The following is a 25,370-nucleotide window of genomic DNA, read 5'->3' on the forward strand; positions in this document are numbered from 1 at the left end:
TGAGACTCCAGGCTCCCTTTCGTCTCACTATCTGCTAGGTGTCTCAGTTCTTACTTTTGTTACTAACAATTTACATTCCAAAAACAATCTCTCTGTCCTCCAAGAAGCTATGGGTACAGGAATTATACACACAAATTTTTCAGAATTATATCTAAAGTAAGAATAAATAGTCCTGGATCAAAGCTGTGCCCGTCAGGTCCAGTTCACAAACCACAGTGTGTAGCCTTTGGCCTGTGTTTTGACTACTCCAGAGAATTTGATCTTCCAAGTAACTCACTTTGAGATATGTGAGGTTTAACAATAATTAGTATTATGTAAATTATCACATGATAATGTATTATTCTTTACTAGACTAGAGAATCATGTTGCTTTGTTATGGCATGGTGGAAAAAAGAGAAATGCCAGTTTTAAATCGTTTGTGTTATAAAATATGAAGGTCAGTATGTCAAAGATTATACTCCGTTTACATAAGACCGTTTTAACTGAACTAAATATCTCACAGTCCTTTCAAAAAACTATAAAAACTATTACCTGGTCAGTGCACACCTAGTTCTGTCATGCTTTGCTTTACTGTGCCTCCCAGGCAGTGCCTTTGTACAGCTGAAGGACCGTGCGGCTCCGCCTGCAGCAGATCTGTGCGTCTTCCCAGCAGCACGTCCTCACTGTGTCTCTGTGTCTCACATCATTTTCACAATATTCCCAACATTTTCATTGTTTTTTTTTTTTTTTTTTTTTTTTTTTGTAGAGACAGAGTCTCACTGTACCGCCCTCGGGTAGAGTGCCATGGCGTCACACGGCTCACAGCAACCTCTAACTCTTGGGCTTACGCGATTCTCTTGCCTCAGCCTCCCGAGCAGCTGGGACTACAGGTGCCCGCCACAACGCCCGGCTATTTTTTTTTTGTTGCAGTTTTGCCAGGGCTAGGTTTGAACCCGCTACCCTCCACATATGGGGCCGGCGCCCTACTCACTGAGCCACAGGCGCTGCCCAACATTTTCATTGTTAATGTATCTGTTATAGTGATGTAGGATGACTGATTTTTTGTTACTATTGTAATTGTTTTCGGGTGCCACAAGTCACACCCATAAAAACAGCAAACTTAATCAATAAACACTGGGTGTTCTGACTGCTCCACTGATCAACTGTTCCATCTTTCTCCATCTTGATCCCCTCTTGGCCCTCTCTATTCCCTGACACAAGAACACTGAAACTAAGCTAATTAATAATTCTATAGTGGCTCCTAAGTCCTCAAGTGAAAGGAAGAATCACACATCTCTCACTTTAAATCAAAAGCTAGAAATGATTAACCTTAGTGAGGAAGGCGTGTCAAAAGCTGAGGGGAGCCAAAAGCGAGGCCTATTGCACAAAGTCAGACAAGTTGTGAATGCAAAGAAAAAGTTATTGAAGGAAATTAAAAGTACTACTCCAGTGAACACACCAGTGCTAGGAAAGCAAAACAGTCTTATTGCTGATACAGAGCTGTTTTAGTGCTCTAGACAGATTCAATCAGTCACAACATTCCCTTAAACCAAAGCCTGATCCATAGCAAAAACCTAATTCTCTTCAGTTCTGTATGGGCTCCAAGCAGCACTGAAGCTGCAGAAGAGAAGCTGCAGCAGCAGAGGTTGGGTCAGGAGGTCTAAGGAGAAGTCTTCTCCATGACACACAAGTGCAAAGGGAGGAGCAAGTGCTGATGGACAAGCTGCTCGAGTTATCAAAAGACCTAGCCAAGATCACTGATAAAGGTGGCTATGCTAAATAACTCTCAGTGCAGACAAAATGGCCTTATATTGAAAGAAGATGCCATCTAGGACTCCCATAGAGAAAGAGAAGCCAACGCCAGCTTCAAAGCTTCAAAGACAGGCTGACTCGCTTATTAGGGGCTAATTCAGCTGGTAACTTTAAGTTGAAGCCAAGGCTCATATACCATTCCAAAAATCCTGAGACCCTTAAGAATTATGCTAAATATGTTTTGCCTATACTCATAAATTGAACAAAAATATCTTGGGTGATACCGTGTCAGTTTATAGCATAGTTTGCTGGGTATTTTAAGTCCACTGTTGAGATGTACTGCTCAGAGAAAAGACTCCTTTCAGAAGATTACTTCTCATTAACCCTCATCTGGTCACCCATGAACTCTGATGGGGAAGCATAAGGAGATGAATGTTGTTTTCATGTCTGTTAATGAAACATCTATTCTGTAGCCCATGGATCAAGAGTAATTTTGACTTACGATTTAAGAACTACATTTCATAAAGCAAAAACTGCCGGAGATATTGATTCCTCTGACAGATCTAAGCAAAGTAAATTGAAAACTTTCTGGGAAAGTATTCACCATTCTAGGTGCCTTTAAGAACATTCATAATTCACAGGAGGAGGTCAAAATATCAAAAGATTATTTTTAATATAAACCATCTGTAAATATATAAATGCTATTATGTTTTCAGGCAACATAAATCCCATTACATGTCAAAAATATTAACAGATATTTTTAAATATTTACAGATGGTTAGAAGGTGATTCCAACCCTCCTGGACGACTGTGGGGCTCAAGACTTCAACTGAGAGACTTGTTGCGTGTTAGAAACAGCAAGAGGCTTGGAGTAGAAGCAGGACCTGCAGTCTCACGACAGAACTTTAATGGATGAGGAGTTACTTCCTACAGATGCACAAAAACAGTGGTTTCTTGAGATGAAATCACCGGGGAATTGCCAACATAGGACCTAAAATATTAAACAAACTTAGCAGCAGAGTTTGAGAGGACTGACTCCAATTTTCAAAGTCCTGCCATGGGCAAAATGCTACCAAACAGCATCACATGTTACAGAGCAAGTATTCATGAAAGGGAAGAGCCCCATGTGGCAAACTTGGATAATAAACTGTTGTCTTATTGAAGAAATCTCCACAGCCTCCGCAGCCTTCAGCAGTCACCACCCCACCAGTCAGCAGCCATCAACATCAAGGCAATTTCCCTACTCAGGTTATGGAAATGGTCTGGAACCCAAGCGCAGTTATCAGTATGCCTGTATTTGTTACATATCTAACATAGCAGACATTGTTCTGGATGCTTTAGAACAGGGGTCCTCAAACTACAGCCCACAGGCCACATGCAGCCCGCCGAGGACATTTATCCGGCCCGCCAGGTGTTTTTGCCACAGCTACCTGTCCTGCTTAGTCGCCGACTTATCTCACCGGGGCCGCAGTGCGCATGTGTGAATGTGCGCCAACTCTCCAACTCCGTTCCTTCTCTCTGTCTCTCCCCGCCCCTCCTTCTCTATGTCTCTCGACTCCTCATCTCAGTCTCTGGTGTAATTGGAGGAGTCACCAGGTTCCCTGTGCAGAGCCTGCTGCTGCCTAAAGACTGAGGTAAGAACAAGTTAGGATTTTTTTTTTTTGAAGTTAGGAGGTCTTTTTTTTTTATTATTATTTTGCAATTAGTAGGGCCCTTTTTTGCAGTTAAGGGGGGCCTTTTTTTCCTGAAGTTAGGAGGTCTATTTTGTTTTGTTTTGTTTTGTTTTGTTTTGCAGATAGGAGGCACCTTTTTTTGAAGTTAGAAGAGCCTTTTTTTGAAGTTAGGAAAGCCTTTTTTTTTTAGTTGGTTAGTTGGTTGTGGGTGGTTTCTAGGGGGGTTGCATCACAGTGATAACGCAAATAGTCAGCGCTCAGGGCTAATGAAAATTGTCAGTGCTCAGAGGTAATGCAAATGGTCAGAGCTCAGAGGTAATGCAAATAGTCAGTGCTCAGTGATTATGATAATTGTTAGCACTCAGTATTAATGCCAATTGTTAGTAGTCAGTGTTACCACAAAGGGTCAGTGGTCAGTGTTATTGCAAATGGTCATTGCTCAGTGTTATCACATGGGGGCCCCAAACTGGTAATCTGCCTAGGGCCCCATGGGAACTTAATCTGGCTCTGCAGACAGCCGAGGAGTAGGAATCCTAATTTAATTGCCAGTAAGTGCATTTATATTCTGATTGCTATTCAGTTGTGTATGATGTTGTATGTTGTGTGCTGTGTAAGCCCCGGTTCACACTGTTGCGATCTCTGAGCAGTGCGAGTTCAGCCATACACTTGTACAGCTGAACTCGCATTAGATTTGGAAGAAAAAAGGCCTACATGCCTTCTTTTTTCCTGTAGTGGAATCTGATCACATGGGTCTTTCTCACCCATGAGATCAGATTCCTGTGCGAGTTCACAGATCGCAGTGCAGTCCGCACAGGGTAGTGCGAACTGGAAAGGTGGTAGAGGAACCAGCTCTGTAATTGTGCCTATTCCCGCACGGCACCAGTGTGAGCCTGAGGTAAAAGTGGAGTTCCACCATATGGGCACTGGCAAGGCTGAAATGATGTGGACTGGCAGGGCCACATTGATGGGCACTGATCAGACTGCACTGATGGGCACTGATCAGACTGCACTGATGAGCACTGATCAGACTGCACTGATGGGCACTGATCAGACTGCATTGATGGGCACTGATCAGACTGCATTGATGAGCACTGATCAGACTGCATTGATGGGCACTCATCAGACTGCACTGATGGGCACTGATCAGACTGCACTGATGGGCACTGATCAGACTGCATTGATGGGCACTGATCAGACTGCACTGATGGGCACTGATCAGACTGCACTGATGGGCAGTGCAGTCTATATGTCTCTGTGTGGGCAAAGTTATTGCTGGCATATTGTTTTTGGAGCGCTATATATATATATATATATATATATATGTATGTATGTATGTATTTTACTAATAGCAATTTGGAATCCCTAGGAAACAATGATATCCAGAAAGAGAAAAATTGACTCGGAGTATAGGATATTCAAAGAACAGTGGACTTATGATTACTTTTTCATGCAGTACAAGGAAAGAGCTATGTGTTTGATATGCCAGAATATAGCATCTGTGTTCAAAGAATACAATTTGCATCGACATTATCAAACTCAACATAAAGATAAATATGATAGTTTGGTTGGAGAAGTGAGAAAAGATAAAATATTAAAACTGAAATATACAATGACAACTCAGCAAAATACTTTTGTGAAGCAGAAACAGCTACACACTTCATCACTGTGAGCAAGTTTTCAAGTTGCCAAGATAATAACTTGCACTGGCAGACCATTCGTGGAGGGAGAATTTGTTAAAGAATGACTTCTTTCTGTTGCCAAAGAGATGTGTCCAGAGAAGACGGATTTATTTAGTACAGTGAGTCTTTCAGGACCCTCAATTACACGAAGGATTGAAGAAATAGGAGACAATTTGCATCAGCATTTACAAAACTCCACAAAAAACCTTTCCTATTTTTCCTTGGCACTTGATGAAAGTAATGATGTTCATGATTCTGCACAACTCCTAATTTTTATTCGTGGTACGAATGACTATTTCGAAGTCACAGAGCTTGCTGCACTGCAAAGCATCAAAGGAACAACTACAGGAGAGGATATTTATGAAAAGGTTTGCCAAACTGTGAATAGTTTGGAGCTGGACTGGGCAAAACTAGCCAGTGTGACAACTGGTGGTGCTCCTAGCACGGTGGGGTCTAAGAAAGGAGTAATTGCTCGCGTTAACCAAGAGATGGACAAACATAACCATTCTCATCCAATAGCCATACACTGCCTCATCTACCAACAAGCGCTGTGCAGTAAATCACGGAAGTGGACTCTGTTATGAAAACTGTGGTATCTTGTGTTAACTTCATTAGAGCTAATGCACTAAACCACAGACAATTTCAGGAATTTCTGTCTGAGCTAAATGTTGCCTGTGAAGATGTTCCGTACCACACAGAAGTCCATTGGCTGAGTTGAGGGAGAGTTTTGAACCATTTCTATGACATACTTCCACAGATTACAGCTTTTCTACTTTCAGAAAACAAAGAAGTACCAGAGCTCAATGATGCAGAATGGAAATGGCACCTTGCCTTTCTGACAGATGTAACAGAGCTACTCAACAGTTTCAATGTGCAACTTCAAGGAAAGGGGAAGCTCATCTGTGATATATAATCACATGTGAAAGTATTTGAAGTAAAATTAGGCCTCCTCATCAAACAAGTGAAAGAGTAAAATTTCTGCTATCTCCCCACAACTCAAAATCTGTTAGCAGAAAATCCACTGGTTGCATTCCCAAATAAAACATGTGTGGATTCACTGGAAAAGTTGCAAAAGGAGTTCCAATTTAGATTTAAAGAGCTTCATCTCCATGAACAGGACATACAGCTTTTCTGTAACTCATTTTCTATTGACATTGAAAATGTGGATACGATTTACCAAATGGAAATGGCTAAACTGCAGAATTGTGACTCTCTGAAAGATGCATTCAAGTCAAGCAGCCTTCCTAATTTCTATGCATCTCTCCCCTCTGAGACATTCTAATCTCAGGAACCATGCACTCAAAATGGCAACCATCTTTGGTAGCACTTATGTCTGTGAACAGACTTTTTCCAGAATGAAACATCTGAAATCTCCAACTAGATCTAGACTAACTGATGCACACTTGCATCACTTGTTATGACTAGCAGTGACAAATATGGATCCGAACATTGACCACCTCATTAGCCAAAAGCAGGCCCATAGTTCGCATTGAATACTGGTAAGTTTGTTGATTTAACTTTACTTGTTCTTGATTTTAAATATTGTATTTGTTCCCTTTTTTTTTTTTCTTTGTAGAGACAGAGTCTCACTTTATGGCCCTTGGTAGAGTGCCTTGGCCTCACACAGCTCACAGCAACCTCCAACTCCTGGGCTTAAGCGATTCTCCTGCCTCAGCCTCCCGAGCAGCTGGGACTACAGGCGCCCGCCACAATGCCCGGCTATTTTTTGGTTGCAGTTTGGCCGGGGCCGGGTTTGAACCCACCACCCTCGGTATATGGGGCCGGCGCCCTACTGACTGAGCCACAGGTGCCACCCATCCCATTTTGTTTTTTTACTTCAAAATAAGATGTGTGCATAGGAATTTGTTCATAGGTTTTTTTTTTAAAACTATAGTCCAGCTCTCCAACGGTCTGAGGGACAGTGAACTGGCTCCCTGTTTAAAAAGTTTGAGGACCCCTGCTTTAGAGGACTTCCCTAATTCTTTATGACAAGGTAGGTCCTCCACTTTACAGACGGCCTTCAAGTTCAGAAACACGACCTTGTCTCAGAGTTAGAAAATTCTAAGCCACTCTTAACTAATATGCTGTTATGTTTCCAGGCAACATAAATCCCATTACATGTCAAACTTCTCATATTCTTTATAGATGCCTGCAATTTTATCAGTATAAATCTCTAGATCTAAAATCCATGATGCATGTGTATTTTTCTCTTCCTTGTTTTGGTTCTCCAATGCCTGTTTTAGTACTGAGAAAGCCCAAATATGAGTTGCACGCATGAACAATATTACATTCTACATAGCTAAGTGCTAACAAGGAAACATCCGCTCAGGAAAAGGTGATAGGCCAAAGAAAAAAACTAGTCTTAAAATTAACCTTCAATTGTCAGTGCGAAATGAACAAAATCACAACATATAGAAAAAAATAAAAATATTAACTTTTAACAGCTTTATTGAGTTGTAACTGACTTGGGGGGCCATGGATATCTGTGTTCATCAGCTTAAGTGTGATGGCATCATTGGTGCATGACGTCAAAACTTACCAAATTATACACTTTATGTCAGTTACAACTCTCAATAAAGCTGTTTATTTGTCAGCCACTTGACTTTGTACTTTAGAAAAGACTGCATTTTTTAGAACTTTGTATAATTATACAATTCACCATAATGCAGACTCAGTGGGGAGTCCTGAGCTGATTTTCCTGCACCTAGATGGTCCCACCTGGAGGAGATGGGAGACAATGGCACCTGAAGTGTGTTGCTCATGTCTTCAGCTCCACCTCAGATCATCAGACATTAGATTCTCACAGGAGCACACAATCTAGGCTTCTCACATGCACAGTTTACAGTGGAGTTCATGCTTCTATGAGAATGTAAGGCCACTGCCCATCTGACAGGAGGTGGAGCCCAGGCAGTGATGCAAGCAATGGAGAGTGGTATGAACACAGATGAAGCTTTTGTCTCCCCCCCCAATGCATAAATTAAAACCCTAATCTTCAATGTGAGAGCATTTGGAGATGGAGCCCTTAGTTAAGTTATGAGAGTGCAGGCCTGAGGATGGGATGGTGCCCTAAAGAGGACACTCACTCCACTCTCAACTACCTAAGAATGCACAGAGATAACTGTCTGTCAACCAGGCTGGCACCTTCATCTCAGACATTCAGTCTCCAGAACCATCAAAAACAAATACTTGTTGTTTAAGCCACCCAGTCAAAGGTATCCTATTATAGCTGCCCAAATTCAGACAATAGTCTTCTAATCCATGCACACAATATATTACATGTCTCCACTTACTGTGGTACTTCTAAATTTCTCTCAATGTCTTACAGTTTATAGTATAGAGGTGTCACACATCCCTAAGTAGTCCGTATTTTTGATGTTACTATATAGAAGTAGTATTGGTTCTTAAATTCAATTTCGAATTATTCACTGCTAGCATATAGAAATGCAATCACATTTTGTATATTAATCTTATATGCTATAACCTTGCAAAATCCACTTTTGGGTTCCGAAAGCTTTTTTTTTTTTTTTGCTTGTTTAAAACAGGTCTCACTCTGTGGTCCAGGATGGAGTGCGTGCGTAAGCCATCACACCCAGGCAAAACTGCTTTTTTGTAACAGATTCCATCAGAATTTCTACACAATGGTATCATCTATCAATAGACAGCTTTAATTTTTCCTTTCCAACCTGAGTGGTTTTCTTAATCTCCAGAACAATGTTAAACAGTGTTGCCTTGCCTTGTTTCTGACCTCAGAGAGAAAGCACTTAGTCTTTCACCATTAAGTGTGATGTTATCTGTAGGGTGTTTGTAGATACACTTACTAGAATGAGGACCTCCCCTTTCAGAACTAGTTTGCTTAGAACTTTTATCAGGAATCAACATTGAATTCTGTCATATGCTTTCTCGGCATGTACTATAACAATGTCTTTTCTTTTTTAGCATATAAATATGGCAAATTATACTGACTGACTTTTAAAGCCATGATGTATTATCCTTTCCTATGTAGTTGTATTTGATTTCTAAAATTTTGTTTAGAATCTATGCATCTATGTTCATGAGTGATATTGGTCTGAAGTTTTCATGTACTATCTTTGGTTTTAGTATTACAGCAATGCTGGATTCAATGAGTTAGGAAATATTCCCTCACCTCCAATTTTCTGGAAGAATCTGTGTACAATTGCTATTATTTCTTCCTTAATTATTAGGTAAAAGGGATAGCAAAATCCTCTTGGCCTCAAGTTTTATGAGAATGTTTGTAACATTCCCACAATGTTTGAGAAGGCTTTAATACAGTGGTTCTCAACCTTCCTAATGCTGCGATGTATTGTCATTGTGACAAAGGGGTCAAGCCCACAGGTTGAGAACCAATGCTTTAATATTATATTTCTTACCTTTTAAGAAATTTGTCCAATAAGTTATTGAATTCATTGGCATAAAAGTAGTCATAATCTGCCCCTATTACTTTTCTAATAGCAACAGAACCCATGGTGCCATCACCTTTCTCATTCCCAATACTGAAAGGTTCGTCTCTTTGCTAATCAATCTGGTATCATTTATCAACTGTATTAGTCTTCTCGTCAATTTTCTGTTTTCTATTTCATTAATTTATCTTTTTTTTTTTTCATTTTCCTTCTTTTTCTTTGGGATTCATTAGTTGAATCTGTAGGAACTGGATCTGAGACCTTTTTCCTATTTGAATTCAGATATCGTAATGTTACAAATTGATCTTTAGACACTTCTTAGATGCATCTCACAAACCTGAAAATGTTTTCATTTTCATTCAGTTCAAAGTATGTACTTTCAAATTTCCCTTTTGATTTATTCTTTAACCAATGGTTATCATAAAGCATGTTGTCAGTTCAGTTACCAAATACTTTGAGATTTTTTAGATATATTTTTAATTTTTCTGTAATTTCTTATTTAATTTCATTATTATTAGAAAACATAACTTGCATGACTTAAGTCCTTCTACATATACTGAAACTTAAGTTTATGGCACAAAATGTGACCTCTTCTGCTAAATACCTCTATTATACTTTAAAAAATATGTATTCTATTGTTGGATGAAGTGTTCTATAAGTGCAAATTAGATCAAGTTGATTGACAGTATCTTTAAGACTTCTACATTCTTATTTTTTTTCTATGTGTTCTATCAGTTACTGAAGTGATATTGAAATATCTAGTTGTGATTTTGAAAATCCTTTCATTTCTATCAATTTTTGCTTCATATATTTAATAGCTATGCTATTAGGTAGATAAATGTTGAGTATCACTAGGTTCTTCTGATAAATGAAACCTTTTATCTATATAAAATTGTCTTTATTCCAGGCAATATGCTTTTCCCTTGTCAGATAATCATATAGCCATCCCGCTTCCCCCGCCCCCCCCACCCCCAGTTTTTGGCCGGGGCTGAGTTCCAACCCGCCACCTTTGGCATATGGGGCTGGCGCCCTACCCCTTTGAGCCACAGGCACCACCCCAGTTTTGTTTTGTTTTTTTTGATTAGTGTATCTTTTTTCTCCTGTTGCTGTTAATCTACTTTTGCCTTTATATTTATAGTAAGTTTCTTGCAGGCAGCACATACTTGGGTCCTTTTATATTCCATCTGATAATCTCTGCCTTTTAAATAGTTTAAATCTATCATCTTGCTTTTTGTTTTCTACTGGCCCATATGCTGTTTTCCCTTTTTCTCTTTTATGCTCTAATAGATTAAATATATTATTCCATTTTATTTCCTGTATTTATTTTTTTTTTTTTTTGTAGAGACAGAGTATCACTGTACTGCCCTCAGGTAGAGTGCCGTGGCATCACACAGCTCATAGCAACCTCTAACTCTTGGGCTTACGCGATTCTCTTGCCTCAGCCTCCCGAGCAGCTGGGACTACAGGCGCCCGCCACAACGCCCGGCTATTTTTTTTGTTGTTGTTGTTGCAGTTTGGCCGGGGCTGGGTTTGAACCCGCCACCCTCGGCATATGGGGCTGGCGCCCTACTCACTGAGCCACAGGCGCCACCTATTTCCTGTATTTATTATGTACATCTTTGTTGAGCTATTCTGGGTTTTCACATGTAACTTACCACGATCTACCCTATGGTAACACTGTGAGACCCGTGTGCCGCACGGGCCTCACTGCTGCGTCACCGCACTTCCCTGTACTGTACTGTGAGACCCGTGTGCCGCACGGGCCTCACTGCTGCGTCACCGCACTTCCCTGTACTGTGAGGCCCGTGTCACTGCTGCGTCACCGCACCTCCCTGTACTGTACTGTGAGACCCGTGTGCCGCACGGGCCTCACTGCTGCGTACACCGCACTTCCCTGTACTGTGAGACCCGTGTGCCGCACGGGCCTCACTGCTGCGTCACCGCACCTCCCTGTACTGTACTGTGAGACCCGTGTGCCGCACGGGCCTCACTGCTGCGTCACCGCACCTCCCTGTACTGTACTGTGAGACCCGTGTGCCGCACGGGCCTCACTGCTGCGTCACCGCACCTCTCTGTACTGTACTGTGAGACCCGTGTGCCGCACGGGCCTCACTGCTGCGTCACCGCACCTCCCTGTACTGTACTGTGAGACCCGTGTGCCGCACGGGCCTCACTGCTGCGTCACCGCACCTCCCTGTACTGTACTGTGAGACCCGTGTGCCGCACGGGCCTCACTGCTGCGTCACCGCACCTCCCTGTACTGTACTGTGAGACCCGTGTGCCGCACGGGCCTCACTGCTGCGTCACCGCACTTCCCTGTACTGTGAGACCCGTGTGCCGCACGGGCCTCACTGCTGCGTACACCGCACTTCCCTGTACTGTGAGACCCGTGTGCCGCACGGGCCTCACTGCTGCGTCACCGCACCTCCCTGTACTGTACTGTGAGACCCGTGTGCCGCACGGGCCTCACTGCTGCGTCACCGCACCTCCCTGTACTGTACTGTGAGACCCGTGTGCCGCACGGGCCTCACTGCTGCGTCACCGCACCTCCCTGTACTGTACTGTGAGACCCGTGTGCCGCACGGGCCTCACTGCTGCGTCACCGCACCTCCCTGTACTGTGAGACCCGTGTGCCGCACGGGCCTCACTGCTGCGTCACCGCACTTCCCTGTACTGTACTGTGAGACCCGTGTGCCGCACGGGCCTCACTGCTGCGTCACCGCACTTCCCTGTACTGTACTGTGAGACCCGTGTGCCGCACGGGCCTCACTGCTGCGTCACAGCACTTCCCTGTCTTCCCCCCTTAGTGCTACTGCTGTCACACAGAGTAAAACTCACAACACACTGTTACTGTTTTTTATTTAACAGTCAATTATCTTTTTTAAAGATACATAATTTTGAAAAGCTTTTCTATTTACCTACAAAACTGCCACTTGCAGTATTCTTTATTCCATTCTATAGATCTAACTAGTATTTTCCTTAACATTTTTTGTTGGTGATGAATTTTTGCCTTTTGTGTATCTGCCTTTGTTTTTGGAAAAAAAAAAAAACTTTCACTGGATAAATTAGATTGGCTGGGATTTATCTTTAGTACAGCAGCCCTTAGCATATCCACGGAAGGTTCCATGGCCTCCCCACAGATACCAAAATCCACAGATGCTCAGGTTCCTAATATAAGTGGTATTGGATAGCTATGACAAAATTGGTATATAATACTTATAAAGTGGTGTGGTATTTGCATATAATCTAAGCGCATGTTCCCGTATACTTTTAATCATCTCTAAATTTCTTATAATAGCTATTACAACATAAATAGTATGTAATTAGTTACATTGTTTAGGAAATAAAAATAAGAAAAAGAAGTCTGTATATGTTTGATACAAATACACCCATCTTTTTTCCTAATATTTTCTATCCATGGTGGCTGAATCCAGGGATGTAGAACCCCTGGGTAGGGAGGCTGATTGTACTTTAAAGACGTTGATCCACTGCCACGTGGTTTGCAGCATTTCCTATAAGAAATATGTTTTAATTCTTATAATTACGCTTCTGTACATAACATGCCTTCTTCCCTGGATGCTTTTAAAGTTTTCTCTTTATCACTGATCTTGAGTAATTTGATGAAGCGCCTGGTGTAGTTTTCTTCATGTTTCTTGTGCACAGGGCCAGTTGGACTTCTTTGAAAATCTTCTGCCATTAACTTTCTGAATATTTTTTCTTACCTCTCCTCCTTCAGGAATACTAATTACTAATTACTGGTATCCTAGTCTGTTTTGCATTGCTGTAAAGGAATATCTGAGACTGTATAATTTATATAGAAAAGAGCTTTACTTAGCTAACAGTTCTGTAGGCTATACAAACAGCATAGTGCGGGCACTGCTTCTGACAAGGGCCTCGGCCTGCCTCCTCCACTTATGGCAGAGGACAAGGGGAGCCCCATGTGCAGACCCTCACTGCACGGGAAGAGAGGAAGCATGGGGAGGGGGGTTCCAGGTTCTTTTTAAAAACTAGCTCTCTTGGGAACTAACAGAATAAGAACTCACTCACTACCCACTCTAGGGTGGGAATTAATCTACTGAAGATCTGCACCCCATGACCAAAATACCTTCTACCAGGCCTCATCTCCAACACTGGGATCAAATTTTAACACAAGGTTTGGAGGCACAAACATACAAAATGTGGAACCCTGGGGAGTTTTTCAGTCATTTTTTTCTCTGTGTATTTCATTTTTTAATAGTTTTCTACTGCTATGTCTTCAAGTTCGTTAAAGCTCTTCTTCTGCCACACCTAATCCTGTCCAATACATTTTCATGCCACACGTTTCAGTTTTCTACTCTAGAAGGTCAGTTTGGTTTTTACACCTTTCATGTCTCAACATGTTCAGTTTTTCCTTTAGCTTCCAGAACACATGGAAGACAGTTTTAATGCACTTATCTACTAATTCCTACATATAGATCAGTTCTGAGTCAGTTTTAATTGATTGATTTTTCTCCTCATTTGAGCTATATTTTCCTGCTTTATATACTTAGCAGCACACTCAAAGTAGGCAGACTGGACACCCAAACACATCCACGCCTTACTCCTTCGAAACTTTGCGTATGTCACGTCACAGACATGTTAGTTTTTGAGGGCTTCTGTTAAGAAAGTATCACACACAGAAATGTATTCTCTCTCCCAGTTCTGGACACTAGATGTCTGGAATCAAGGCCTTATCAGGGCCATGCTCCTGTATGAAGGAGACTGCAGGAAAGAATCCTCCCTCGTCTCTCTGGGCCGCCTTTAATCTGTGGCGCTCCTGGATTTACTGACACGTTATTCCAGTTTGGGCCTCTGTTTTCACCTGCCTTACTCCCTGTGTGCCTGTCTCTGTGTTATCTTGTTATAAAGACACAAACCACTGGACTTGGGCCCTCCTTCATCCAGCATGACCTCATCTTAACTATGTCTGCAAAAGGCCTATTTCCAAATAAAGTCACATTCTGAAGGGTTCTGAGTGGACCTGAATTTTGGGAAACACTATTCAACTCAGTAAATATGGCAAGAAGGACTCTGCAGATGTAATTAAGATGATGGACCTTAGGACAGGAAGATAGGGAGAGCAGCTTGGATTGTCCAGGTGAGCATAATCTAACTACATGAGGCCTTTCATGTGGTTTTAAAGCAAAACAAAATAGCAAAGAGTGAAAAACTTGCTCCAGCTGGAGTCAGAGAGATGCAGCAGAAGTCAAAGAAGAACTTGATCCATGTCTGCTGAAGAGGGTCACAGGGAAAACACGCAAAAAGAGGCAGGCAGCTTCTAGGACCAAAGACCCTCAGTCCTACAAGCACAATCTGAGTAAGTATGGAAGCAATTCCCCACAGCCTCCAATAAGAAACGCAACCCTAAGAACACACTGATTCCAGCCTGTGAGACGACACAGAGGGCCTCTGCTTGCCAACAAGAGCACGTTTGCTTAATAGGATTCTACCAAGGGAAATGTTTGAACTGAGAAGATGAGGTCCCGTTGATTCTACCCGTCACTGCAGTATTTTACAATATTTCTCCATGCTCTCTGTCCGGGACACTGCCTGGCTCTGCCCTGCTTGGCCTCTCTGAATCCCAGTCTTTCCTCCCAGAACACCACTCAGCTCCATCTGGCTTCCCTCTCTCTGCACAGAGCCCGAACACTTCTCCAGGTATGACTTTGTCTGGCTCTCATCTCTCGAGGATTACCGTCTTTCATTGCCTACAGTTTCTTGAAAAGCAGGTTGCTTCAGGTGGTAGGTATATCCAGTCCCTCTTATTCCATCTCAGCTGTACTGTATTTAGCTTTTGAAGGGTTTTCTCTACCAACATTTGAATCTTGGTCTTCCTAATTTTTCCTACTCTGCATCTAAGCCTTAGTTCTCCATAAAACAGTACAGGGAGGCCGGGCGTGGTGGCTCACACCGGTAGTCCCAGCACTGTGGGAGGCCGAGGCGGGTGGACTGCCTGAGCTCAGAGGTTCGAGACCAGCGTGACCACCAGTGAGCCAGATTAAGACCCCCTCTCTACTAACATCAAAAAAAACAGCGGGACAGAGCATCGCCAGAGGAAGAAGAAAATGAACAAAAAACAAAAGAGTACTTCAAACGAAGAATGAACAAGCAAGCTGAAATTAAAAATTAAAATAAAACAATACAGAGAAAGCTCTAGCATAAAACACTGCAGCATAGAGTGCATTAAAAAAAAAAATGTCCCTTAGTCTGTAGCTGCCTACACTGTTTCCAGCTGACCTTCCCAGATACTTACTGACATCCCTGCCCTTTAAAAAAAAAAAAAGTTTAAATGCACAACTCAACAATAAAATAAAGTCTCTGTTTACTATTAAAAAAACAAATATCAATCCTACATCTTAGTTTTCTCTTATTAGATAGAAATATTATGAAATATCCATTCTCTTTATTCCCTTGCCCTAAATTCCTAAAATTTAACTGTTCCACTGTACAAGATCTGGCAATTAAGTTCACAAATTCATCCTAGAAAAAGTGCTACCTACCTTGTTGCTGAATATCCCTGCAGTCACCATACAGCCCAGGGAGTAGAGGACTCTGAAGGTGACAGTGAGGTACATGGCATGGTTTTTAGGGTGAGTTCGAGAACTTAACTGTCAGAGTTCATGTGACGACAACTCTGATGGCCGTTCCAGAAAGAGTTCCAACGCTGCTCTGAAGGTGGATGAGGCGCTGGTGGCGGCGCACAGCTCCCCACGGAGCACCCCAAAGGTGACCACAGCAGCAGCAGCGCTTTTTCTAGGATGAGTTCATGAACTTAATTGTCTGACCTTATCCAATTCTACAACAGGACTCCAAGATACCTCACAAATACTATCAAGATTATTCTTTTCTCTCCTTTTTCCAAACCCTTTCTATTTTGCTCTTTGATAGGTTCGGAAAGTGCAATCTATTCCAATGATGGTATGCTGGAACTATTTTAAATGTAATTAAATAACTGGAAAGCCTCACTGGGTCATGCTCTTCTGTACCAGATTTCAATTCACATTCAGCAGTGTTTTTCAACCTTTTTTATCTCAGCACTTGAACCTATAAACTTCTGCATCACACTTAAATTATGGTGACCAAATAAAAGAGTAAAAAGAAGAATATACTTACTATGCTTTGAACTTCTTTTGAAAATAATTTAATTAATAACCTTTAAAATTTTTCAGAGCACATCAGTTGAAAATCACTGGCTAGGAGGGGGAAAGTCCTAGTTTTATATCTGCTCCATACAAAGAATTGCTTCTATGGACGTCTCTTTCTATTTCTAATGGACTTAAAGATCTTTATTTCAACAAAATACTTAAATAGAGTAAACATAATGTTTGTGAGAATCTGAAATTAAGATCTGTTCAAGATAAACAAAAGTTTACTTTTATCTTAGTGCACCAAGAATAACATAAAAACATAGAAATTTGGAATAGAAAAAAATCTAAGATCTCCTTCTCCGACTCATTAACGAACCGAACTATTTTTTAAAAGTCAGTAAATTCCACATAAATCCCATAAATTACAAATGATAGACCCAGGATCAGATTCCAGATCTCCTGTTTGTCCCACATCACTAAATGGTATCTCATAGTTAACATTCTGGGTGAGAAAGGTACAATATTTTAAATTCTGTAAACATTATCTGCCAAAAAGAGCATATCATATCAGTTTAATAAGATTTTACTAAGGGAAATAATGAGAATGACATCCCTTTAATTCTATCCATCCATTCACATCCCAACTGTGATCAGTTTGTAAGACAGTAAAATAGAACACAACATTTCCACATCTGTCTTCTCAGCTGTCTGCATGTGGATGGGCACATGCACACTCAGGCCTTCTTAAGACACCAAAACACTTTCAACTACAGAAAGGTTTTTAAAAATCCAATTTCAATAAAGCAGTCACCATGCAGAGGTCTGAGTGAGTGGTGCTTGATGTCTGACAAGCCTGAGTTTGCACCTATTAGCTCCATGTGACATTGAAAGGGGACTGCAACTCTGTCACTCAGTCTCCTTAAGGATTCAACAGGCTGTAACTCACAGGGCTCTTATGAAGACTGGAAAAGGAATAACACCCAAAACATTAAAAAACATCAGGGAGGACATTTTAGAGGAACACATAAAGTCCTCTAAAAATCATGGAGCATAATTTAAACACTTTTATGAAAGTCAAAACTCCCTATACTCCTGTATCATATCACTTCCCCCATTAAGTGCATTCAAAGGGCAGGAAACCACATAGCTCAACGGTGATGGGGACACTGAGCCGCGCTCACAGGGCAGGCAGGGCTCACTTTACCCCCAGCCTCACCAAGTGCATAATTCAAATTGTAGCCTCACAAAAATTACAAACTACCGCACGTCAGGGAGCCTCAAAGACTGTTCACAATAGCCGCAACCATGAATATAAACCCTTAAATGTTAAGGGTCCACTACACTTCTATATTCAGAAGAAAAAGAAACAACTATCATTTCTAGCACAAAAAGAGACTTGTTTTATTGTTGCTGCTGATCTATAAACGTACATGCTTCAGATTTATCTTTCCATCATATATATCCCTGTTATAGAGTAAAAAGCACAAATTCAATTTTTCTAAGTCAAAAGTTGATAAAAATTTGCCTTAAGTGAAAGCTCACAAATAACTAAAAAGTATCTACTCTAACCATTACACTTACAAAACTAAGATGGTCATCAAAACTAAATTTAAAAATCTTTATCAACAGATCTAACAAGTAGCAATATCTATAAGGCTTCTAAACCTAGAAAGGTTCTGAATATCAGCTACTTCAATCTGTCATGAAATTAGATTCCCTTTTTCATGTATTGGTTGACCAGCTTTTTTCATTCTAAATAATAGAAAAAAATTAAGTTTATCAACCAGAACAGTCTTAACTTATGCTAATCTAAATATAAACTGTGCAACACATAAGTCACTATGAAAAGACCATCTAATGAATCTGTTACACATTGCTAAGTAGTAATTAGATTCCCAACAACTCTGCAGAGCTTAATAGGTTTCTAGCATTTTGCAAATATATATCATATATAAATACATACATAAATATTCCTTAACTGTCTTTCATAATTTTAATAAATAATTCTTAAATTAAAAAATTACTATTACGGTCAATATACACATTTATTATCTATTTCATATTAATTTATAAAATATTAGTCAAATCACTTTACTCCAGACAGCTAAAATTACATGCTTCCATATAGCAGTAGGATCCTAAACATTTGTCTAAATCAGTGTCTATGGCAACCTATTTGAAAGATGTCAAATGCCCATCCCCTAAAAAGGTATTTGCATTTAAAAGTTATTTAGTATTCCCAGAATACTTGGTTAAAACAAAACATAACAAGACTGACTGAATTGCCAGATCACCAAGGATGCATTAACTTCTAGCTCCATCTGCTGGAGTCACAAAATATTTAAAAATCCCATATGCAATACTATGGAGCAAACTTCACTTTTCCTCAAACAGACAAAAACAACTTTGTGAATATAAATTAGTAAATTAATAAAAGTTCATCTATATTCAATAATTTCCAAAATGACAAAACTAAGTTAAAACCAATACTTTAGCTGAATTGAAGATTTAATCCAATTGTCAAAAAGTGACTTACACAATATTTTAAAATTCTAAGAAAGCATAAGCATTCGAGAAAAAACCGTAAGTTTACTTTCATATAGTGTTCTGAAAACTCAGAATTAGAATAGCTTTTGCTTGTTTTCTTAGGGGAAAGAAAAATAATTTCAGCAATGAGTTGTGAAAACTTTTACCTTAATATAACTTTTTTCTTATAACAAAAAAGCAATATATGTACATTATATAAATATTATACAATTGTGTAAAATTATATTGTATAAATATTGTACAATGTAGGAACTGGTATATTAAAACTTATTAAAGATTTACTTATGATTTAATATTTATTCATAAATAAATATACTTACATTTTTAAGTTTACTTGCTTATAACATAAAAATTTGGTTGTTCTGATCTCCTATAAAACTTAACAATGGATTCTTTTTTTTCTTTTTTGAGACAGAGTCTCACTATGTAGCCCGTGGTAGAGTGCTGTGGCGTCATAGCTCGCAGCAACCCCAAACTCTTGGGCTTAAGCAATTCTCTTACCTCAGCCTCCCAAGTAGCTGGGACCACAGGCGCCCGCCACAATCCCGGCCATTTTTCTGTTGCAGTTGTCCTTGTTGTTTAGCTGGCCCGGCCAGGCTTGAACCCGCCAGCCTGGGGGTTTGTGGCTGGCACCCTAACCACTGAGCTACAGACGATGCCAACAATGGATTTTTTAAAAGGTAGAGTTTGCACTGTTTCTTCCTAAGATTCAAAAGAGCATGCCATCTATTCATGATAATAAACCAGAATAAGTACACAGCGCTTGGAGACACTTGTCAGAGTCACTGTGGTTATCTTTAAACGGAATGAATCTGAAACTGGGCAATCATGTTATAAATATATATTTCTGTCTCTGGTCAGAAGTGAGTGGACAGCTTAGTTAAACTCGGGCCCCACTGGGTAAAAATATCTTAAAAACTGAAGAACTGTTTCCTGACTTTATTTAAGGCTACAACTTAATTTCGTCATTTCATTATCTTCCAAAATTGTTACTTAGTTTTCATTTTAAACTCACATTACATAAAATCAGTCTTTTGATAGTGAATGATTCGGTGGCACTTAGTGCGTCTGCACTGTTCTGTGACAACCCTCTCTGTCCAGCGCCGAACACTTTCATCACCCCAAAGGAAACCCCAGTAAGCAGCTGCATCACTGCTGCTTCAACATACGGAACTGAAGGATTTCATATTTTTCTACTAATTTTTTAAGAGTATACGAGATACAAAAAATGTGTATAAATGTATACTTTGTCCCTTTTTTTTACTGTTTTCCCTATCTTAATTATAACAAAATAAGTTTTCACTACCATTTTCACTTACCATCTCTGCCCTCTTTGTTCCATCCTATAATAACTATACTTGCTGACGCGTCATGACCCAGCTCATACTGAATGATGGTGAATGATGGGACACACCTCGCAAGCACCAAGCTGACAAGTGATGGTGACCACCAAAAGCTCAGTGACCAGAGCATCACCATCAGTTCTGTCTCATTCCATGTTCCAATGTCATTTTTGTGTATGATGTTTTCCAGCTATTTTCTCATTGTAGACAGAGGTACATCTTGTCACACTATACAAACTTTTAAAACTAAGGTTAATATTTTATTTATGTTACAAAATTCTGGTGCAAAGAAGTTAAGCAGCATTCCAAAGCAATGTGGTTAAAATGTAACATCTCAAACCTGTGTGTCCTAAAATCCAAACATTTTGTTTAAGACAAACCAAATACCTTTACACATACAAAAGCATTATCAACACATATTTAACCTCTAATCTATATGTGATTTACACATTAAAGGAAAAATTGATCAAAAACATCCATCGTGACAATTTTGTAAGAATAAGCCATTAAATTTCTTTTCAAATTAAATATTTTACCAAAATATTCTCAGTGACACAATTGATAACTTTTATTCCTTTAATCAATAAATATTAAACATTTTCTGCGTGAAAGTACTAGAACACATGCTCTCTGGGAGAGTAAAAGAAATCAAGAAATTTTCCGAGTCCTCAAAGAATCCTATAAATGTCACAAAACAGCAAATGACTTATTGACAAATGACTATGGATAATATAACTGCGCTTCGAGGAAAAAGGAACAATCAGACTTTTCAGGCACTGCTGCCCAGGCACCCCAATGGGCTCATGAACAGAGCTGCCACAGTGCTGAGGACAGTGGTTACAGATGGGCTCATTGACATGGACTACCACTCACCAAGACCAACACAGCTATGACCTCTGCTAAGTGTGATTACTGTTTCCCCACCAAATATATGTTTCTTTAAACACAAATGTTGGTACATTATGAATTATATATAATAAACAACTAAAAACAATTTCCATAGCATTGTCATATCCCGTATTGCATAAGAACCTTCAAAAACTATATGAATTTTTAAAAACCTAGCAGGACCAAATTATTACAAAACTACAGTCTTCAAAACAATATGGCATTAGCATAGGAATAGACAGACAAACCAGTCGGAAAAACCTGAACTATAACCTAGCACTTATTTCTCACTTACTCTGGAACAAATTAGGTATTTTAAAATATACACATATTTCACTTACTGTATATAATAACTCTATATATAACTAAACCTTGATATATCAATTTACAGACTGAGACTTAGAAAGCTTAAACAATTTGCTTGGGGTTGCTGTTAGTTAAAGACAGACCTGAAATTCAAGCCAGGTCTTGCTGGCTTCTAAACGTGTATTTAACTTAAAACAAACTCTTATGTAATAATTTAACACACCAAATATGAAGCATAAAATATCAGCAGAGAAAAGAAGAAATATTCAATTAGTGGAACAACTAGCTAGCTTTGGGAAAAGACCTAGAGAAAAGGTAGTTACCCACCTGTATATAAACTCCAGATGGATTAAACAGTTAAGGGTAAACAAAACCATTTTTTAAAAGACAAGGAAAAAACTGAACATTTGTCACATCTCTTTTGTTTTTTTGAGATAGAGTTTCACTATGTCACCCTCGGTAAGGTGACGTCACAGCTCACAGTAACCTCCAACTCCTGGGTTTAAGCGATTCTCTTGCCTCAGCCTCCCAAGTAGCTGGAACCACAGGCATCCGCCACTATGCCTGCCTATTTTTTGCTGCAGTTGTCATTGTTGCTTAGATGGCCTGGGCCAGTTTCGAACCTGCCTCCAGTGGCTGGCTCCGTAACCACGGTGCAAAAGGCGCCAAGCCATTGTCACATCTCAAGACAGAAAAAAGATCTTCTAAACATAAAGCAATTAGGAAAATTACAGGAAGAAAAAGATCATATAACTTAAAAATATAAAAATTCTGTAAATCAAAAAAGCAAATAAAGGGGAAAAAAGCAAAATAACAACTAGAAATGGCTCAGTGCCCATAGCTCAGTGGTTAGGCTGCCGGCCACATATACTAACCAGGGCTGGCAGGTTCGAACCCAGCCAGGGCCTGCCAAACAACAATGACAACTACAATAACAACAAAATAGCCAGGCATTGTGGCAGGCACCTTTAGTCCCAGCTACTTGGGAGGCTGAGGCAAAAGGATCACTTGAACCCAAGAGTTGGGGAGGTTGCTGTGAGCTGTGACAGCATAGCACTCTACAGAGGCCAACAAAATGAGACTCTGTCTCAAAAAAAAAAACTAAAAAATGTTTATAAAAATTGAACAAAAAGCCAATGTTTTCACATATAAAGAGGTCATAAATTCAATATAAAAAATAAAGAAGGGCAAAGGACATAAAACACAATGATAATTACATCTTTTATATGTTTTATAAATTAAAATCAAATGTCCCACCTCACTAAAAATTTTTAAAAATTAAAATTACAATAATGAGAAACCATTTTCTATCCATGAAATTAGAAAAGATTTTAAAGATAATAATATTCAAAGTTCCTGAATTTGTGGTTAAAAACAAAAGGCTCCTTCATTATTTATTAGGAGAATATTTAAAAAGTAATTCTAGAAAACAGTTCGGTAGTAATATTCATTAGCCTAATAATTTTCATTCTAATTACCATCTAAGGAAGTTGTCAGAAACCCAAATAATAATTAAAATTTGAAAATCTTCTGGATGTTCAACAAAGGAAAATGGTTAAGTAACATGTTCCACAAAAAGGAGAGGGCAGATTCAATGCCTGGGAACAACTCAGCTATTTATTTCAAATCTGGAAAAAAATCCATGGAATAAGTCACTGGAGGAATAAATAATTCCACTCTTAAAAACCAAATAATCCTTTGAAAACCATGAGGTTAATGTATTGCTGTATACATGGCTCCTGTTACAGCTCTGAGAATGTTTTCAAAGGACATCGATTGGCATAGAAAACATTCACAATATTATTAAGTTTATATTAATAAATATGTTATTTATAATTTAAACATATTTAAGTTACATACATTTAAAAATATATTTTAAAATGTAAATTTTTATGTTTTTTAAATATATATAATTAAAAATGTAAACTTTATATGCTATATGACATATACATGCACACAATGTTAAAGGTGCACGTTGGTTTTTTCCACATTCTGTATACTGAGCACATACATATTACTTGTAGGATCAGGGAAAGACACAGAAGTGGTTGATGTTCCCAACATACAGAGCACAGTGTCGGCAACAGGATAAGAGACGGCTAAAATGACGTCACCCACAGAAGCATATTCTGTACTTTCTCAGGCAGCAGGAAACATGAAATTTACTCTGGTCATACATGCAAAACTGGTACTCTCTTAAATTTTAATTTGTGCTTTTCTTCTGTTGAATTATAGCACAAAGAATACGATAGCAATTTAAAAGAGAAGTTACATCAGTCTGCAGCAAAGCTTTTTATAGCAACTGTTTGTGACAGTGATGTTTTCCAAACGCAAAATGCCAAATATAAAAACTAAGCATAGTTAATTGTAATAATACTACAGAGACAAATTATTCCCTTTTTTTCCTTCTTTGAGACAGGGCCTAGTTCTGTTGCCTGGTCTAGAGTGGCTTTCTCTCCTTCTCTCCTCCCCTCCTCCCCTTCCCTTTCCTTTCCTTCCTTTTTTTTTTTTAGTAGAGATAAGCCCTGGCTATGTTGCTCAGGTTGGTCTCAAACTCCTGGCCTCAAGTAATCCTCCTGACACAGCCTCCCAAAGTGTGATATTAGAGGCCTGAGCCACTGTACTCAGCCCTCGCTTCTGTATGTTAACTCAGAAATTCCAAATTCACTGACCTACACTGCAAAATTAATGAAAATAAGCTATCTCTGATACATTTTTTCTATTTCAAATGGCAAGTTAGCTTAAAGTATTGTTAGCATTTTATCATTAACTCATAAGAAGTTCTTTAGTAACAAAAAAAAATTATCAAAAGCATTTTACCTTAAAAATGGGATGAAGAAATTCAAACAGTAAATTCTTACCACTGACTACTCTTCTTCTAGATACTGTTTCACAAAAAGACTGTTCACTAATTATAAAATTTCTCACATCGCTATGGGGGAAAAAAGATTTGGGTCCATCTGAAAATTCATCTAGAAATGAGGTGTCCTGATTTTGTCATCTGCCTTTGCTGTTCAAATAGAATCTATCCAACCCACCCTACAACACAATAACTATTAATACTAGTAACATCAATAACCTAATGACATTAATAAAACAACTAATAACACTCATAGTAACTAGTTGTTACTCTTAAATTAACAACACTCTTAAAGAGGGCAGTGTATGGCCATGGTCAGTGGAATAGATATCAGAATCTTTAAGCCCCATAATCACTTCTAACAGATAATTATATGCCATATTGTACCATGTATAATCCAGTCCCACATATAATGCACACCCACATTTTTTGCACAAACTTTCAGGAAAAAAAAAATTTTTCCTCTTAATTTTAAATTCAAATTTCATTTGTTTATATTTAGGTACTTGTTTTTTGTATTCTAAAGGAATTTTAGCATCTATTTTTAATACTTTTAATGCATAAGCATAAATAAAATTATTTAAAACATTTATGTAGATACAAAAAATTAGTACTACACATAACATCCATCTTTATTTTTCCCTCAAAAATTTGGGCAAAAAAGTGCACATGATACAGGGCAAAATATGGTAATAAAATTTAAGACTCCTCAAGAAAGAATTACACCAGCACCTTCTATGTAAGAAAACAGTTCAGTGTACACACACTAAATTGATCTTAAAAACAAGATTATTCAGAAAAGAATAAAGAAATGAAAAG

At 39.2% G+C, this 25,370-nt stretch overlaps 1 protein-coding gene across 2 annotated transcripts in view; it reads right to left on the minus strand.

The window, feature by feature from the left end:
* Positions 1-25,370, minus strand: part of LMBR1 (limb development membrane protein 1) — a 241,507-nt gene that overhangs the window by 149,897 nt on the left and 66,240 nt on the right. The window lies entirely within an intron of this gene.

Source organism: Nycticebus coucang, chromosome 11 (genome assembly GCF_027406575.1).
Source record: "Nycticebus coucang isolate mNycCou1 chromosome 11, mNycCou1.pri, whole genome shotgun sequence".
Classification (NCBI taxonomy): Eukaryota; Metazoa; Chordata; class Mammalia; order Primates; family Lorisidae; genus Nycticebus; species Nycticebus coucang.